Source organism: Humulus lupulus, chromosome 4, assembly GCF_963169125.1.
Source record: "Humulus lupulus chromosome 4, drHumLupu1.1, whole genome shotgun sequence".
Lineage (NCBI taxonomy): Eukaryota > Viridiplantae > Streptophyta > Magnoliopsida > Rosales > Cannabaceae > Humulus > Humulus lupulus.
Genome location: NC_084796.1, coordinates 180993894 through 181001688, shown reverse-complemented (window position 1 = coordinate 181001688; position 7795 = coordinate 180993894). Strand labels below are relative to the sequence as shown.

Below are 7795 nucleotides of genomic sequence, written 5' to 3'. Positions count from 1 at the left end.
CAAGATGTACAATGACTTAAAAGCATTGTACTGGTGGCAAGGAATGAAGCTGGACATAGCAGGTTAAAGCAGAGCACCAAAGGCCAGTTGGTTTGCTCCAAGCCATCAACATTCCAGAATTGTAATGGGAGGACATAGCCATGGAATTTGTGATAGGATTGCCAAGGACCACAAAGCAACATTATTTAGCTTGGGTAATAACCGACAGACTTATCAAGTCACCACCTCACTTTCTACTGGTCAAGACAACTTATACCGGGAAACAGTATGCATAATTATATGTAAGTGAGATTGGTTGATTACATAGAGTAGCAAAGTCTCTAATCTCTAATAGAGGGTAAGTGTTCACCTCAATATTTTGGAAGAGTTTACAGCAGGCTATGGGGACGAGGCTAAAACTTAGTACAACCTTACATCCCCAAACAAATGGCCAATCGGAGAGAACAATATAGATTCTAGAGGACATGTTGAGATCTTGTGCACTCAATTTCTTTGGATCATGGAGTCGATACTTACCTCCACTAGAATTCTCTTATAACAATGGCCCTGTATGAGATGATATATGGACGTAAATGTCGGATACCCCTGCATTGGGATGAGGTGGGGGAGAATATTTTTCTAGATTCAGAAGTAGTAAGAAAGGCCACTGAAGCAGTCACCATGATTAGACAGAGGATGTTGACTGTTCAAAGTAGATAGAAAAGTTATGTAGATCTTAAGAGAAGAGGAATGGAATTCTCAGTAGGTGATTAGGTGTTTCTGAGAGTATCACCTATCAAAAGGGTTATGTGTAATGACCCAAAATTGCTAATAGGGCTCAGGGCCTTGATTAGTGTGCCGGGAGGGCATTATTGGTTTATATGTATGTTTAATTGATTAAATGCATGATTATGTGGCATGCATGATTAATATGATTATATGAGTATGTGATATGCATGTTTATGAGTATTAGATATGCATTTGGGCCCATTATAGCTTATAAGGGCATATTTGTAATTTTGGCCCGTTAAGGGCTTAAATGTGATTATATGTGATAAATTGTTTAGACCATATTATTATGTGGATACATTTGCAGTATATGGCTCGAGAGAGTCCTAGTGAGCAGATTGGCGAAATAGTCACAGCGGGATTTAATACGTGGCTCGAAGGGAGCCTAAGGGTATTTTTGGGAAATTAGAGAATTGTGGACTTATAGATATTGAATAAGTATTTAGTAATTAATTGGACATGACAGGGTTAATTGATAAATAGTAGGAACACTTGAGGAATTAGCGGGAACTGGGATCTGAATGAACATTTTACTCCTTAGTACCCTTAGAGGATTAATAAGCTTAAAAGGACATTATAGCCTTTTTAGGGGCTAAGAGTTATACCTAAGGGAGTAGGAAGTAACGCTTCTCAAACTCGTATCTCTCTCTCCATCTCATAGTTTCTTCCTTTCTCTCTCACTTGTGCTTTGAAGCCAAGGAAGAAAGAAAACAGAAGGAATTAAGGCCTTAAGCTGAGAATTTTTGGAAGGGAATTGAAGGAAAAGGCTGAGCTGAAGCTTGGAAACCAGGGGGATTCAGCTGGGAAACTTTGGAAATTAAGCTCTGGAATTGAAGGATTCAAGCTCAGGGTTTAGCAGCCACTAAGGTATGAATTTTTTTGGGTTTCTGTTAGAAATATGGGTGTTATGATCAATTGGTTTGGATCCTTTAGTGATGAATTTTGACTAATTTGGGATAGTGATGTCAGTAGGATTGTTAAGATTTTGGTGTTTAAATTGGGTGATTGAAAGTCTTAAACTCGTAGCTGAGTATTGATTGTGGTTGGGGAGTTTGTTAGGCTTATATTTTAGAAGTTTTGGCTTTAAAGAGGTAGAATGAACCCAGAAATTCTGGGTTCGTGGGGGTGCGCTGCGACCCAGCTTGGGGGCACCGCAGCCCGTGTGCCTAGAGGGCCCAAAGTGTCTCTCTGATTTGGGGGCGCGTCGCGACTCTTGGGGGCAAGTCGCGGCTCGCCTCCCCTTAAAACATGAAGATGGCTCTCTGAATTTGGGGGCGCACGTCGACCCTTAGGGTCAAGTCGCGACTCGCCTAGGGTTTTTGCCTTAGGTTGGCTTCTAGAATTGGTGAGGCTAGGGCATTCGAACCTATGTGCTCGGGACAATTTCTACTACCCAGTTTAGTAGAAATCGAGGTCCTAGAGGTTAGTTTTTGTCCCCTAAGTATTTATTTGGATTAGAAAATGATTATTACTTGTTGGCCACTATGACTAGGTTTATCGCCAAGGCTCAGGACTGAGGATCGTGCTTGGGACCGTTCTGTATCTCTCGCTAAGGATTCAAGGTAAGAAAACTGCACCCTTGTGTGGTTGTGAATGGGACTGAGATTCCCAGTTATTGATTGCTTGTACTATGTTTTTGTAAAATTGATATGATATACGAGACTGACCAGCCTAAGGGAGCCAAGGTTAACGGTAAATGTACTGAGCGTAGCCCGGCCTAAGCGAGCTGGGGCCAGCTAGATCAGCAGGGGTCGGCCTAAGTGTGCCAACCCTGATTATTTGAGAACTTAAGATTATGTGCTTATCATTGATTAATTGAATATTCGTACCCTATTTTATGTTTAAATGAAATAAGCTTGATTGAATATTCTTCTTGCTATATGTGTTTGTTGTTCTTGGTTTTCTTGCTGGGCTTGGCTCACGGGTGCTACATGGTACAGGTAAAGGCAAAGTGAAACTGGATCAACCATGAGTTGGAGAGCTCTGGGGGCAGAGTGTACATAGTCAGTCGCTCGACCGCCACGACCGAGGAGAAGTACAGGGCAGAAGCCAGAAACTTGTATTTTGCCATTATAGTGGCCACTGTTGTATATATCTTTTGAAAATTGTAAAATTTTCTCTTAAACCTTGTTTTTGGGATCCCATGTAGCAAACATCTATTTTAATGAAAATTAATCGTTTATGATCAAAATCTTTTAACCTTAACCTGAATATTGACTTTAGGATCACATTTTTAATCAAATGACTTGATTAGCAAGTCCTACACTATTTCTAATACACAGTGTAACGATTTTGGTTACCCATGGCGTTACATTATGCGTTTTGGGAAGAAGGGAAAGCTAAGCCCAAGGTATATAGGTACATTTGAGATCTTGGAGAGAGTTAGGAAGGTTGCCTATCGATTGGCTTTACCACCAGCACTTGCTAAGACACATAATGTGTTCCACATATTTCCATGTTGAGGAAGTATGTGCCTGATCCCTCCCACGTGGTGAGTTATGAAATGTTGGAACTGAAGTAGGACCTGAGTTATGATGAGCAACCAGTGCAAATCTTAGAGACAAGAGTCAAGGAACTAAGGTTTGAGAAAATTCCTCTAGTAATGGTCCTGTGGAAGAATTGTTCCGCTAGAGACGCAACTTGGGAGTTGGATGAGGACATGAGGGAACACTCCCTCAAGTTGTTTGGTTCGGAATAATTTTGAGGACGAAATTCCTTTAAACGCATGTAGATTATAGTGATCCATTTTTATTTATTTAATTTTTATGTTGTAGTTTAATTGTTTGATTTGTAGAAAATAATTTGAATTGTTTGTTTTATGTGAATTAGCATTAAATGATTTATCTAGAATAATTGTGTAACTAGTTTATTTTATTATTAGTGTTGCATTTTATTACGTGTGACAAATTATGTGATTAGAAAAGATTGCATTTTTTAATTTAAATGTGTGTGTGGATAATTATTTTATTTATTTATTTTTATTAAGAAATTAAAAGGAAAAATAAAATGGGTCTACATCAATTGGGATAAGATGACAAGGCTTGTCTTTTGATTGTGTTTACATTGGGATAGGGTTAAGGTGAGGTGTAAGGTGAGGAATTGGGGGAATTGAATCCTATTTCGTGGGATTGGATCATATATGGTGGGATAGGATTGAAGCTTTCACACTTTGTTTTATTCCTTTGGTTTAGGTCAATAGGGTATTATAAATAGAAGAGCATAGGGGCTTTGGAAAACCCTTTGTGTGGCTGCCGAATTTGAGAGAGAAAGAAAGAGGAAGGACACAAAAAAGAGAAGGAAGAAGATAGAAAGAAAGAAGGGAAGGAGAAGAAGGAGGCTAGGGTTTCGAAATCCTAGGTATGCTTTAATCTTTGTGGTTATTGATTCTCTAAGAATAGCTTTTTCCCTCCATTCTAAGTATTCTTTCTTTTCTTGTCTTATTGGGTTCGAAAATTATAGGTGCCCAAAGGTGTGCTCTTGCTTTTGAGTGTTGATCATAGTCGACGAGGTAATGAAAAATCTTACCCTTTTGATATTTTGGTGATGATTTTTTGTTTATATTTTGATATGTTGTTGGTTGTTTGGATGGCTTTGCTTCCATGTAGTTTGATTGTTCTCCGTATTCTTATTTCTCCTAAATCTATAGAAACATGAAAAGAGATAAGTATGTGGGTTATGCAAGAGTAGTTTCTATAAATGATTTGGTATGAAAATATGTTACCTTGTAAGAGGCCTAGGCGTGTGTGGCTCTAAGATTGTGTGTGTGTGTGTGTGTTTGGGCGTGTATGAGTGTTTAGGCAAGCATGAATGAATTTTATATATGCATAATGTACGAGTAAGGTATGAAAGATATAGTATTATGTGTTACTATGTATATATATATATGTTAAAAGTTGATGTCTTGGTGATAAATGTGCATATTGGAATATTGTCATTCTTAGATGTTGATGTTTTGGGAAATCAAAATGCAAATGTTGGAAATAGAATGCATATTAGGGTTGTAATGATGTTTGTGTATTCTTTATTCTTTCTTTTAAGCTATTAATTATGAGCATGACAAATTTGTAATCTTTTATGTATTATGCTATGTGGAGAATCGATTTTTGGGTGTTTTATATGGTTTAGAATAACTTGATTTTGGTGTGTTAGTTTTGCGTGCTAATTGTAATACTAAAATGTACAAAGTATAAAAAAAAATGCTAGGGTGAATTGTTAAAATTGTTGAAAATAATTAATGAGCGATTTTGGAATATTAAGTGACTTATTGGCTTGCTGATTTTTATTGTTTTAGCATGTTAATTTGTAAAGATGTTTTAAAAAAGAGTAAATTGTGTCTTGAATTCACAATATAAGTTAAAATGAGAAAATGTATAATCTTTGTACATGTGTTCTTGCACTTTTATATGACATGTGATGAAACTTTATTTTAAACGTTGTAAAATTTGGAACTCCAGAATGCTTAAGGTTTATTTTTTTTCTAAAACATGTACATGTTGTGAGTTCTTTTGCCAAGCTTAATTAGTTACATTATGTGATGACATGCTTGCTGATTTTTATTTAGATTCATGGAAAATCACTTTTAAATAAAAGATATCAAATATATGTCTTAGAAATTTATGCCTTAATATATTTTTGTGATGAATGTGATTTTTCCATACTTTACAATGTATTTCTTTTTAAAATATATATGAAGTTTTTATTGACAAAATAATTAAGGAAAATTATTTTATTTAAATGACTAAAGAATTTAATTAATAAAATGTGAGTATAAATAGCCATTTTTTCAAACTTTTAGATATCAATGAATTAATATGAAATTTTGTCCCCTAGATGGTCTTATTTTTAACAAATGTTAAAATATGTCACGTCTTATTATTTATTTAATTTTACAAGATAAAAAGGACTTTTGTGAAATAAAAATCATGCCAAATTAATTATTATATAAGTAACTACAAAATTTTAGCACATTCGTTTAATTGTTATAAAATAATAAATGAGATTATTATTTTATACAATTACAGCTAAAGAATTATTTTAGTAAATTAAATTTCTGTAATAAAATTTATGAATGAAAAATGTTTGATTTAAATGAATAAAGTACTAGTAGCCTAGTTGGTAATTTATTTATGCCTGCTGAATTTTTGAAATTGCCAAAAAATAAAATAATTAATATTACCAATTTTAAGCGAGTTTTTAAGAACCGTCCCATGTATGCATGTTACATGCAAGTACATTTTTACGCATAACTATGTGCAATTTGATTAAGTCTAAGTTTCTTGTTTAAGATGATCGAGGATTGATGAGTAAATGACATCATTATTGTGATTTTATGTGAGACTTGCTAGCATGATTTGATGTATGGATTGTTTCTAGAATTAAGTCTATGGTGGAACTGTATGAGATAGGTGTCACATGTGCATGATCTATACACACGTGGTATGTGCTTCAAATGTTCATGTGTGGTCTTACATGATATTAAGACAAGTGTTTGATTGTTATTCTAGGCACGTTGTAAAGTTATCCCGCTATTATTTTGTGCTTGGACCTGAGGTAAGGAAGTTAGCTAGATTTCTGTTTTGTTTTTGAATGGATTCTAGTTATGGGGATATGTGTGGAAATTGTTTGTGTTTGCTTAACCTAGTGCTGCAACATTTTTTAAGGAAGACGTGCCTAAGATTCTGGCCAAAAGGGTGCCAAAGAAATTCATGGCCAAAATGGTGGCCAAAAGGGTGCCATGGAAGCGTCCAATCGATAGGCAAATGTGATCATTGGAAAATAGGGGAGCCATGATCTTATGTTGTATGCTTATGATTATGTTGCTTATGATATTACGTTGAATATTTATGCTCATGTTGTAAATGATCTTATGGTTATGGTTACGGTCTTATGATGTATGCTTATGTTGCAATAGTATCATGTTTATGATTATAACAGATGTTGATAGCAATTGCTAAAAGAAAATTATGTTGAAAATGTATGAAATATGTCGCTTATGTTTGTATTCCTTGTTTGTACTTCCTTACTAGGCTTTTAGCTCACCCCCTTACTTTCCCCTTCCAGGTAGATACTAAATAGACTTGTTTGGCACACATGGTGAGCTAATTCAGTTTTCCATGAGTATGTAAGTATGTTGCGAAAGCCAATGAACAAGGAAACTATCCGGAACGCCGTAGTGCCTTGGAGTCTTTCTTATGTTCATTTATCAGTGGGATGTATTTTAGTTATTTTTTTTAAGACTCAATAAAACTCTCTTTTGTTTTGAACATTGGATCCAAACTCTGCATGTATTTCCAATAAAGTCCCTCTGTGTTTTTAGACAAAGTTATGAAACATTTTGACCTATAGTTAAAAACTAATATTTTAACAAAGATATGCAATTAGGAGCGTTATACTAACATGCTACTATTATAACAATATTTCCACAACTCCTTCATGCTCAAAATAAAATAAAGAGACCCTAAGCCTAAAGCGTGCCATTGCTGAATATACATAGAATCATATAGCATGTTTTAACATTCAAACTCACCATGCTTCTTTTTAAAAAAGAAAATAACCATACACTCAAATCCATAAGAAAATTTATCAAAATTCAAAATTCAAAAGAAATAAAATGAATCCTAAAACATACTCTAGGCCGAAACATACATCGAATCTCATTCTTCGTTTCTATTTTTCAATTAAAACCCAACATGCCTCTATTCAAAATATCTTACCAATACATGTATTCATCATAGAAAATTTAATAAAAATATATAATAGAACCTATACACATGCTTGGCCGAAACTTAGCATCAAAATAACTACCATATTTAAAAAAAAAAAATAATAACAACACTTAACATAAAAATAGCAAGAGACTAGGATTTCCCATTACTTCCTTTGTAGTGATAAATGTTACACAAGATTAGATAAACCCTTTGGCACCTCAAGACCTAGGTTCAATCAAAACCCAAAGAAAACATTCTATTGCATAGAACATAAGATGAATAGAATAGATGGAGAAGAAAGAAAAAGAACACTACAATCC

At 34.7% G+C, this 7795-nt stretch overlaps 1 long non-coding RNA gene across 1 annotated transcript; it reads left to right on the top strand.

Annotated features, from left to right (window-relative positions):
• Window positions 1–4018: 4018 nt before the first annotated feature.
• Window positions 4019–6746, top strand: LOC133829308 (uncharacterized). Its single transcript, XR_009891676.1, has 4 exons — window positions 4019–4125; window positions 4228–4276; window positions 6273–6318; window positions 6429–6746. It is a non-coding gene; the product is annotated as an uncharacterized LOC133829308 (long non-coding RNA).
• Window positions 6747–7795: the final 1049 nt, after the last annotated feature.